This window comes from Psammomys obesus, unplaced genomic scaffold (assembly GCF_907164565.1).
Source record: "Psammomys obesus unplaced genomic scaffold, mPsaObe1.curated_primary_1811, whole genome shotgun sequence".
Taxonomy (NCBI): domain Eukaryota; kingdom Metazoa; phylum Chordata; class Mammalia; order Rodentia; family Muridae; genus Psammomys; species Psammomys obesus.
In genome coordinates, this window is record NW_026596051.1 from 16,780,086 (window position 1) to 16,792,396 (window position 12,311).

The window sequence follows — 12,311 nt, forward strand, 5'->3', positions numbered from 1 at the left end:
AAGGACTGAATGTAGGTAATCAACACTTGAGTCACGAAAGAGGATATAAAGGTTTTCTAGTTTTAGCACTTTTTGTTGGTAATTAAGCGCTTAAAAATGTCGGATAGTCAAAGTGTAAAACCCAGTGTGAAGCTGTTCACTGAGATGGATAAACTTTGGGTCTGGTTCATTTCACTGTGTGATGTTTTTTGTAAGTTTTTTGTAATAAAGGCTTTTTGGTTTATTGTTTTTGTTGTTGTTTTGGTTTTTGAGACTGGGTTTCTCTGTGTAGCCCTGGCTGTCCTGGAACTCTGTAGACCAGGCTGACCTTGAACTCAGAGATATACCTGTTTCTGTCTTCCAAGTGCTAGAATTAAAGGTGTGCACCACCACCACCCAGCTCTGTAATAGAGTTATAATACTATAATAATAAATCGTGGTCATAAGAAAAGCTATGTATGATAAGCCCACAGCTGTCATCATGATAGATAAAGGGGGGGGGGAGAAATCCCAAATTTCAAGGTATTTTACAGAGATACAGCAATGAAAATAGCCTTGTTACTGGCACAGAAGCAGACATGTGGATCCACGGAACAAAATAAACTAAAATATGAGTGCACATAGCTAAAGTCATCTAATATTTGACAAAGATATCAAAAATACACACCAGAGGGAAAAAACAGCATCTTCAACAAATGGGGCTAGGAAAACTGGATGTCTACATGTACCAGAATGAAATTAGACCCATACCTGTCACCTTGCACAAGAATTAACTCTAAATGGATCAAAGACTTCTATATGAAACCTGAAATGCTGGAACTGCCAGGAGAAAACGGAGGCACGAAGACTTTCTGGATAGGACTCCGTTTGCTCAGGAATTAGGCCAACAGTCTACAAATAGGACTTTATAAAACCACAAAGCTTCTGTACAGCAAAGGAATAGAAAAGTAAGCCCACAGAATGGGATAGAACCTTTGCCAGATGGACATCTGGTAGAGGATCGATATTCAAGCAAACATAAAGCTACAGAACACTTAACAGCAAGTGCCTCTAGCCACTGAACCATTGCACTAACCCCAAAGAGTTTAATTTATTTAATAAAGTTTATTTATATATTATTTTTGTTGCTTGTACTGTTGTTATAATTTCTAATATATTAATTATATACATACACACACATATTATTGCTCAATTTCAAGTCACAGAGATTTACTAATAGGTTTTCTTCTGAGAATTTTGTTTTTGTTGTGTCTCTACATATCCCTGACTGTCCTGGAACTCACCATACAGAGCAGTCTGACCTCCAACCGACAGAGATCTGCCTGCCTCTTGCCTCCCAAGTGCTGTGATTAAAGGCGTGCACCACGACACCCAGCTTTCTTCCAAGAGTTGTATAGCTTTTGCTCTTACATGTAAAGTTTTGATCCCTTTTGAATCAGGTTTTGTGTGTGCTGTGAGGTAGGGCCAGCTTCACTGTTCGCATGTGGGCTCCTTGCACCTTCGTGAAAAGATTATCCTTTCCTTTTGAGTCATCTTTTAGTTGCTAAGCATTGTAATAATTGGTCTTAGTAGGGTTACCGTAACAGTGATAAAACAAGCAGGACCAGAGGAACTTGGGAAGGAAAGGGTTTGTTTGGCTTACAAGTCTGTATCATAGTTCATCATCAAAGGAAATACAGGAACTCAAGCAAGGTAGGAGGAACCTGACAGCAGTTTGGGATTCATGAACTTCTAATAACATTCCATTTAAGTGAGCTATCATTTATCTTTAGTGTTTTACAGGCTTTGGGATTTCTTCATTTTGTTTTTTGTTTTGTTTTGTTTTGTTTTGTTTGTTTTTGTTTTGTTTGGTTTGGCTTTTCGAGACAGGGTTTCTGTGTTTAGCCTTGGCTGTCCTGGACTCTGTAGACCAGGCTGGCCTTGAACTCACAGAGATCTGTCTGCCTCTGCCAGGGATTACAGGTGTTCATCACCTGTTCCCAACTGTTTTACAGTTTTTTATAGGTCACTTACTTAAAAAAAATAAACCCCAAAGTGCTTTAATGCTTTTATAAATGTGGCTGTTCTCAGAGCTCCGTGTTTACATTATTTATTGCTAACATATAGAAATACAGTCAATTTTTTATTTTGATCTTGTATCCTGCCACTTTGTGAAACTTGTCTGTTAGTTAATAGCTGGCTGCGTTTCTGTATTAGAATTTTCTGTGCACAATCCTGGTATCCTCAAACAGAGATGTTCCCTTTCTCCTTTCCAGATACAGAGTTTGTTTCTCTCAGTCCCCTGCCTTCATGCGTAATTACCGTGGTTAGCACCGCCATTCCAGTGCTGAATGCTGAATAGACATGAGGAAAGCTGAAATCTCTGCCTTATTCCCACATACACACTGAGTGTGATACCAGCTGTAGATTTTTGTAGATGCCTTTTATCATGGTTTTTTCTTTTTAATTTTAGTGAAGTCATTTTATTTTTTTTTTCTTTTGTTGTGTCGTTTTGGTGTCATTTCAAATAAACCATTGCTTAATTTCCAGCCACAGGTACACTTTAGTTGTTGCTATTGAAAGTTTTTTTTTTTTTTTTTTTGGTCATGTTTTCTTTTTGTTGTTCTTACCATGTAGTTTTGAGTGGTCTGAAACAGAGCTCTACTTCCCTTCGTGTCCCAAGTGCTGAGATTACAGACATGGACAACCCCTCTGGGCTTTGTGAGAGCTCTGTGGAGACTTTAATCCATTTTGTTCGTGTTGTTGTTTTGTCTTAAAAGGTTCAGTTTTGTAAAAATGCTTTTCCTCCATTGCTGAATGCCTTTCCTGTGTCACTTACTGAGATGATCATGTGATTCTTCAGATGACTATATGTTGGTCACATATTGAACTAACCTGGCATTTGTGGCATAAATTGCCTTTGTTCATGATGTCAATCCTTTTTATATGCTCGTCCCTTTGCCAATATTTTATATATGCTCTCTAGTTTTCCTGGGTTGCCCTGTTCTGGCTTTGGGATCAGGATGCCTCTGGCCTTACAGATTGAGTTGAAATGTGTTCCTTTCTCTCTTATATCTTAGGATCATTAGTGGAGAATTGGTATTATTTAACCACTGGGTGTTTAAACATCAGTAAAGCCACCTGGTCTTAGACTTTTCTTTGCAGAACATTTTTATTGCTTATTCAGTATCTCTCCTGGCTGTGTCTTTATTAATTCCAATCTCTAATTTTTCCATTTCTGATTAGTCTAATTTCATAGTGTCTCTTTCTAGGACTTTGTCCATTTTGTCTCTGTCACTTGTAGTTTTGTTTTTTGTTCTTTTGGTTTTTCAAGACAGGTGTCTCTTTGTAACTCTAGCTGTACTGGAACTTGATCTGTAGAGCAGGCTGGCCTCATAGATATGCTGATTCTGCTCCCCCAGGTGCTGGGAATAAAGGCATGCGCCACCACTGCGTGGCTAGCGTTTTAAACAACAGTGCTTTAGTTGGGTTAACTGTTCCATGTTATCTTTTCATTTCTTTATTTTACAGATTTCCGCTCTGACTTTCTTTTGGGTGGCTTTGGATTTGATCATCTCTTCCTACTTCCTAAGTTAAAAACACTTAGCTTACTGATTTGAAATTTTTTTTAGTAGAGGTATTTATAGTCCCAAGTTTTGATTTAAACATTGTTTTACATCTATCTTCGAAGTTTTTTCATGTTATATTTCCGTCTTTCAAGTGTTCTGTTTTGTTTTTGAGACAGGGTCTTATATCACCCAGGCTAGCCTCAAACCCCTGCGCCTCCTGCCTCCAATGCTCAAGTACTGGGATTCCAGGCATCTGCCGCAAAACTCAGAACTTTTGAATTTCAAAGAACTTTCTAGTTTTTCAGTTATTATTTTTTCAGCTGATTAGGGTCGTTTGATTTCCATAAACACGTGGCATTCCCTATGTTAGTGACTTCTTAATGAAGAATGTACTTTATATGACTTCAAGTCATCTTAAGCACATTGACCTGTGCCAGGGAACCAGCCACTATCAGTTTGTCCTGTTGCTGCTGGGGAGGCTCTGGGATGTGTAAATTTCTCCTATCTGGTGTGCTTGCCAGCCTTTCCTCTCTGTCCACTGGAGTGGGATGAAGCCGTCCCTCTGTGGTATCTGTCATTCCGTTAGTTTTAGTTTCATGTTTCTGGGGCCCATGTTAAGCTCTTTTCTTGCATATCTGCCATTTCTTCCTACAGGATGGCCCCTTGTCTTTGGTCCTAAGTCTCCCTTCTCTGGCCACAGTGGAGCCACTGAGGTCTCCCTGGATGACTTCTTACATGGTCCTTTTTCACCTTTCCCCACCTTTTCCCAAGAAACTTCATTGTGTCTGCGTAACTGTGTTTCCTGTCTGCAGTGTAGACTTTGACAGTGTTTTAATCTCTCCCCTCATTTTTGCAGCCCAAGTGGAGTTTCTAATCTGTTTACATTCATTGGTGTTGCTGATAAGTGTGGGTTTTACCTACTGTTTTCTGCATTTCTGTTTTTGTTAAGTATTTAATTCCTTACAACCTCTCTTTTGGCTGTAAACAAAATAGCTTCTGCCTCCACAGGATCCTGGAGTTCAGAACCCCAGCCAAGCGTTTCTAGAGTCACAACTTAGCATGGAGGCTTCCCCTGATGTTGGCGTGTAACACTTAATTTCTAGTGTTTCTCACTTAGAACAGCACTGTGATTGACAACTAGCTCCTCGGAAAGTGTGTTTTGTTTAGGCAGCTGTGTGCTGAGTAACACTGGAGATTTTCAGCTACTAAACAGAAGTGGGACTACCTTTCCCACCACTCTGCTTAAGTTTAGGGACATAATCAAGAAGGCGGTAGGCGCATCAAAGCCAAAGAGGACCAAGCATTCACGGAAGTCAGGCAGAATTGGGCTGGAAGCTTATCTTTTGTTTTCTGGGTTTTGTTTTTTGAGACAGGGTCTTGGTACACCTACCCCAGGCTGACCTGGAGCTCTAGGGCATCCTGTCTCAGCCTCTTGAATTCTAGGATCACAGATATGTGCTACTAGACACGGTTGTATTTGTGTGCGCAATGCTGGGGACTGAGCTCAAGGTTTGCACCTACTGAGTGTGTGTTCTGCCGCTGAACTGCATTCAGCCATGCCTCTGTAAACATCTGGTGGGGGGAAATCAGACACCTTCTGTTAACTTCCCAGCCTTTGAAGAGTGCTGCTGTTGGTCACTGCTGTGCACGGTGGTCCTCACTCTCCCTTCTAGAAGGATCTCCCTGCGGGACACTGCTGTGATGATGGATGTGCTACCCTTCACAGGACGGTAAGGCTGTTCCCATCTCTGTCCTGCATTTGGGCCTTGCGTATTTCTCCACGCAGGTGCACCCGGATCCGCATTGGAGCTGCCGAGCCCGAGGGTTTGTGTGGTTAGACCTTTATTCTTCTATTACTGAGCCCGAGGGTTTGCGTGGTTAGATCTTTATTCTTCTATTGCCAAGCCCAAGGGTTTGCGTGGTTAGACCTTTATTCTTCTATTACTTTTGTGCACCCATATTCACCTTGAAATCACTGACCTAAAAAACGATGAACTAGGAAATAGCATTTTTACAATTCAGGTAGCTGGCTAGTGTTCCCTACACCCATTTTCTCAGCTCTGAAAGAGCACCCACACTGTGTTAATCTCCCAGTTGCAGCGGTTCTGGTCTGGCACTTGAGCCGTCTACACAGTGAGATATATGCAGCCTTCTACTTATGCAGCTTTGTGATGCAATTGCGGGTCAGAGACCTCTCGGACATTTGCGTCTTGTGGAGCTGCACCATCAGGGATGGGGTCGAAGGACAGAGCGTGTGTAAGGTGTGGCTAGCCTGGTAACTTTTGCATTCTGTTTTTCAGTGCATCTCACTGACTGAGAAAGGTCTGCCAATGTGACGGCAGGATGGGGCTGCAATGGGAAGGGGAGGAAAGGATCTATGCAGTTCTGCCCACTTGGGCCCTGTCCACAGGCCTCCCCAATACCCAGCACCCACTCTCACTGTAATTGCTGCGGTTCAGGCCTCTTAGTCAGGAGGAACAGGTTAGAGGTATCTGGGTCCAAGGGGAGGCAAAGCTCAGAGCTGGAAGAAAGGCAGCTGCTGGCCCTTGGGATTCAACTCCAGGCTGTGAGTCCTGGGGATGGGATGCAGAGAGGGGAAGAGGCAGGACTAGCAGGCTTTTGGGAAGGGTTAAGGGAGCCGGCTGCTGGCTTCATAGACAATGTCCATTAGAGTTGTGAGTAGGGTTGATGGGATCCAGGCCTCAAAGGCCAGACTGAGCTCTGGGCCTTGTTCTAGGATCAGTCACAGGGCCACTAATAGAGTGCAGGCCTGGAGGTGCTGAGGCTAGTCTGAACCCAACCGGGGAGGCCACAGGGTCAGCAAGATAGACAGACACTGTTACAAAAATAATTTCTGATACAAAAATATCAGAATGATTTGAAAACTAAGTAGTGGGTTGTAAACAGAGTTTGGCATGTTTCTGTCAGAAGTCATACTGGGCCCTGAGGAGGCCACATGACACCATTAGGATCTTATCTCTTTCCAGGTTGTGGAATGACAGGCAAGCACGCAGCCTTCATCTTCCCATGCTACCTCACAGCCTGGGGGGCTGGGATCCAGCCACTGTACTGTCTATAAAAGGAAAAAGGAGTACCGGCTTACCAGACTTGCCGTGAGTCACCTCCTGGTGCCCTACCCAACACGCTCATCACTGTGTGCCCAGAGTTTAGACACTGTCCAGCAGCCCATTCTGAGGAGCAACACTCAGTCAGTCTTGGTTTGTTTTTGAGGCCGAATCTCATGTATCCCAGGCTGGCTTCAACATTCCACATAGTCAAGGATGACCTTGAACTTTAATACTCCGCCTGCCTTCACCTCGTGAAGGTGTGTGAGCTCAGTGGTCCCTGCATAAGGGGTTAGGGGAAGAGAGCCTGGGCGTAGGTTACAGACTCGCACTACCATATCCAGGTTAAGCAGTGTTGGAGCTTGAACCCAGGGCCTTATGCTTGCTGGGCAAGCACTCTCCCAGCTGAGCCTGATCCTCAGCACCAGAAACTAGTCTTTACTCCAGGATGTGATCCATTTCCCTGGAAGGGAACAAACCTATCAGTACAACTAGTGCTGTACTGGAAGGCAGCTGCTGTGAAGGACTTCCCTGAGTCTGCAGGGAGGGTACAAACGTGCCAGATTTGCACTTGTGGGAAGGTGACAGGATCCTGTAGGGTAGGGGACTCTGAGAGACTCTGTGAGGCTTGTGTTGGCAGGGCAGGCCTCATTCTTGATCCCTTCCCTCCCTGGCTGTTCCTCTCTCTCACGGTTATGTCTCCCTGGCTGCCCTCTCTGTGCCCTGTCTCTCTGCTGTCACTTCCTCTGCCCCATGCTGTGTGCAGAGTCCAGATCCCCTATCATCAAATGTTATCCTTGCTCCTGGCGCTAGGGAGGGTCCCTCTGACCCACTTGACCCCAGGTGACCCAGAATGGAGTCTTGAGGAGCTTGCCATAGGCCCTGGTCACAGCCAGCAGGAAATGATCCACCAGGGACAGGAGGCACTCAGACACCAAGGAAGACTTGAAGGGGTGCCACCAGGCCACAGGAAGCCGTTGTCAGGGTCAGCTTGGTGTCAGGCAGAGCTGGGCTCCAGGTGGCATAGTTGGAGGAGGTGCTGGGTCCTGGACATTTCTGGGCTTAGGGGTTGTGGCACAAGGTAGACCCCTGAGGACAGTGAAGGCCACTGGCCCTAGGGGACACCTTGAGTGGGGTCTGGATGAGGCCGCAGCTTCCCTTAGCGGGCAGGCAAAGATCCTTGGGGCTTTGAAGAACACACACAGGGACAGCACATAAGGAGAGAGAGGACAAAGGACAAGTAACTAGTGTGGACAGCGAGTACAGACAGAAAACAAGACAGAGGAGCCATACAAGCAGGAAGAGAAAGGCCAAAGCAGCCAGGCTTGAGGTGCAGGTCTGTGGCCCCACGAAACCCACCTCTTTCGCTATTGGACCTGGCTCCCTGGGAAAGACCCCATTTCCCAGCCTCCCTCAGTGACCACATGGCTAAGCACTAGCCAATGAGACAAAAGCAGTTGTGTTGCCTGGGTTTCTGGGAAAATGTCATGTCGTGTGCCACCTTCCCAGGGTTTTGCTGTCCAGAACTTTCTCTCAAACTCTCTCTCTGTAGACCAGGCTGGCCTTGAACTCACAGGAATCCACCTGCCTCTGCTAAAGGCCTACTCCACCACTGCCCGATTTTTATAATGAAGTGTTACAGTGTTATCGTTCCTTCCTTGCTGTTTGTTGCCCAATCAAGTATGTGGTGGCTGGAGCTCACCCGGGTTCGTGAGCTGCACAGGGCCAGAGCCAGGGAGGGCTGAGCTTCACAGGGCTCTGTGAGGATGTCGTCTGCCCAAGGCTGCCACCGGCCAGAATTCTCTCAGGAGAAATAAAGTCTCCTTTCAAATTTTCTTTACTGTAGTTCTCTATCATATGCTAACACACCCAGTCTTAACCCATGCCCACAGGGCCGCGGAGCACAAGGCAGGACTGGTGGTGAGAGGTTGTGTGTGTGTGTGTGTGTGTGTGTGTGTGTGTGTCCTTGTGTCCTCGCCGGAATCTTCCTCAGTGTGTGAGCTCAGTGGTCCCTGCACAAGGGGTTAGGGGAAGGGAGCCTGGGCGTAGGTGAAGGCCCCTTCCTATTCTAGGGTGCCTGTCCTGTTTGGCTTTGTCTTCATGCTCACCTTCTTACTGACAAGCCTCTGTCATCAGAAACTACCACATGTGGAAGACAGGCAGCTGGGTGGTACAGGACACACCTGTAATCCTAGCACTTTCATCGCTGAAGCAGAATGTCGCTTTGGGTTTGAGAATGCCTTGGGTTATATGGTTAGGCCCAGTGTAAAGCAAGAAGAAACTACATGGACAAATTCTGGGTAGAAGATCTTCGGTAGGAGGCAGGGGACTCCCTGCCGTGGGGTGCAGACAGCTTCTCAACCACCGACACCAAAGGGGTGTGTTTGGGGTCAGCAAGACCAAAGATTAGGGGCCTCCTGTCTAATGGGGCACCCAAGGCCCAGGCTAATAACGAGACAAACTGATGTGCTTCCACAAACCTGCCCAAAGCAGAGTTGTAGACCTAGGTGGACAGCTCCCTAGAAACAACCAGTAGAATATGCACCCCAAAACTCACCAGATGCAAAGTGTATGTTGAGAAAGCAACCTGAGAGGCCAGAACCGGGCAAGCCTAGCGGCTCCTCCTAAACCCTGCACTCAGCAGCCTCCTACTGAGACTAGGAGTCTCCTATTCCTAGTCTTCTGTTGGTAGACAAGAAGACAAAACATAGTTTTATGTTATGTAACAGTTTCCTCGGAGATTGAAACATTCCCATTCTTCAGGAAGCTATTTAAACAGGAAGGTAAACAACTCAAAATAGCTTCAGGAAGTTCCTGAAATGGACCAGATTCACTAAGCCCCGCCCTACCAGAGTAAAGAATAAAAGGTGAGACAGCTCCTCAGAGACGCTGGAGCTGCAAATTGAGACCAGCCCAGCTGCTTGGAAGAAGCCTAAAGCAGCTAAGCTTCCTGGAAGAGGTTTAAGACCAACTGAAGACACCTGGAAAGAACACTCTTCAGGCTGTTGAGCTGTCTGCAGGCTCCAGGTTCCCAGTTTTTTGAGGGCTGCCATCCATTCTGGGGTAGGCCTAGGTGCTGCTCCTATAAACAGCCCCTCACCCATACTCCTATAAGTAACCCCAATAAAAGGTACTGGCTTGCCAGGCGATGGTGGCACACTTCTTTAGTCCCAGCACTAGGGAGGCAGAGCAGTCAGGTCTCGGAGTTTGAGGCGAGCCTGGTCTACAGAGTGAGTTCCAGGACAGCCAGGGTTACACAGAGAAACCCTGTCTTAAAACACACATGCACACACAACCTCCCTGGATCACCAAGCTGGATTTTGCTCTGTCATCTCTCTCCCGGGTGAGCAGACATGTGTGTTGCATCCTAAGAAATGTCTTGTCACACAACATTCTATCACAGGCAAAAGGCTCTATACACAGTTAAATAGTCCAGCAAGAAAGACTACAGGAGCCCAGGGAATGCCAGGAAGTAGCCTCTACTTCACTCCATGGCATGTGGCCATACACCAGTGAGGAGCTGGCAGTGAACCCTGTGGACCCGGAGATGGAAGGGAGGTGTGTATGAGATGGGCTCACTGCTTCCCAGCCTCATAGCCCCTGACCTGCATTCTCTACCCAGTCCCAAAGCTTGGGGTTCATGTCAGAGCCCTATTTGGGACTGAGCCGAGGCAGATGAGCTGATCCCACTCCCACCCCCCACCTTGGATGCTGAAAAGTACTGTCCAGCCAAAATTCATGATCACGTAGCAGAGAAGATAGGCTCCAGGGGAAGTACTGCTACCTGCTTTACCTTGTCATCTCCCCGTGAGAACTCTGGGCTGCCTCAGCATTCCCAGCTCAGCCCAGCAAGGCTGGCATAAGAAAACAGGGCAGGAAGGCAGCTTGGGGACTTTTTCCTGGGTCAGCTGGCAGCTGCTTCCCCTCTCGAGCACAGGGAAGCTTACAGAGAGGCCACCACGCCACCGCCACCGGCCACTCCATGGCGTCTTGCTGTGTGGGCTACACTTGCATGTGTTGGCATCTGAGGGAAAGATCCCCACACGTCCTGGAGGTGGGCTGGATGGAGTAGGCCCCTGGCATGGTCTCTCCTACTTAGGGAGGCTGTGGCTTCCAGCTGGCCAGCCCCTGGACAAGCCAAGGCTGCAGTGATTTGACTTGACTCCAAGAATCTTCTGGAATCTTCCAGGCGCCTTTTAGGACCTCCCTGTCAGCTACCTGCGTCTTAGCACCAGCAGTAAGGCCAGGAATGTCCCCAATCCACCACCTCTCACAGTTCCATTTATCCCCAAGTCACACAGGGCTCTCACTCCCTGACCACCGGGACTGTGTGTGAAGTCCAGCTGAGCTAGAAGGCTGGACCACAGGAAATTCTAGGCCCAGGAGATCGGGAAGCAGAAAGAGGGGAGGGCTGGCTGGGATCGGCACCAGGTCCCTGCTGCGGAGTGAGGGAAACTGGGGGCACCGGGCCTCAGGGATAGCTTTTAAGGGGGCAGGAGGACCTCTGCCAATTCTGAGCACTCTCCACCAGCGCCAGCCACCGCAGCTCCTTCTCAACCCGACTCCCAAAGGTAGCTTAGCTGACTACAGTCAGCGAAGCGCCCACTGTGTTGAGGAAAACTGAGGATGCCTGACAGGGAAGCCGAGCCCCATAGTGGAGCAGTCAGGGGCCCTGTCCCCGGTTGCCACCCTTCCTGGGTCTGCAAAATCTCCCAGAGCTGGGACGGGCTGCCGTGGAGCCGTAGGTGGTTCGGTGTCTGCTTTGCTTTGGGGTGTGCGCGGCCACACAGCCCATCCCTGGGACTCCTTGTGCGCAGGGACCTTACAGGTCGTTCCAGAAGGGTGACACCAGGAGAGGCCACTGGCCTTCCAGCCTGGCTGTTAGCCTGTCTGGCAGGTGGTCAACCTCAACCCCCGAGCCCAGCTTCCTTCTCCGGGACGCCGGCGGGATGTTCTTCCTCTCCACAAGTCGCCTGCCTGGGGCGGCGCGGGGGCGAAGGGAGGGGGCGCGGCCGGTCGGGATGAGGTGTGCAGGGCGCCGAGCAGCCGCGGGCCGCCCCGTTTGGAGCGCAGCGGCGCTGGGCTGCCAGGAGAGGGGGGAGGGCCTCGCTTCGGAGAGAGCGGGAAGGGGACGCGGAGCCGGAGAAGGGTGCCTGGTGCGGGTCTCCAGAGGGAGGGCCGCCCGCCAGACGGCAGGCCCAACGGGGTGGCGGCCCCGCCGTGCCCGCTTGGGGGGCGCACAGGGGGGAAGCAGCCGCGCGGAGGGGGAGGCGGGCTGGGCCTCCCGCGGCGCCAGAGCCTGGAGACGGGCCGCGTGGCTTCCTGCGGTTTATTGAGAGTTCTGCAAAGTGCTCGGGGCCCCGGGGACCCCCCCCCCCCGCGCGTTTAGTAACGTCTCTTCTGGTGGGGGGCCGCCGGCCCCGCCGCGGGTCCTCGGCGCGGTCCCCGCCGGGGAGGGCCCGGCCGGGGGCTCAGAGGTGCGGCGCGTAGAAGGCGGGCGCGCCGTACGTCTGCGAGCCCAGCACGAAGGGCGACAGGACGGCGGGGCTGGACAGGAAGGGCAGCTGCGCGGCGCACACCAGGCCCCCGGGGCTGTGCGCCGGGTACCCCGCCGGGCCGTGCAGGGCGAGCGGGGCGCCCATGGGCGGCGACGGGCTGAGCGGGCTGAGGCCGCCGGGCAGCCCCGCGCCGGGCCCCGCTCCCGGCCCGGGGCCCCCGC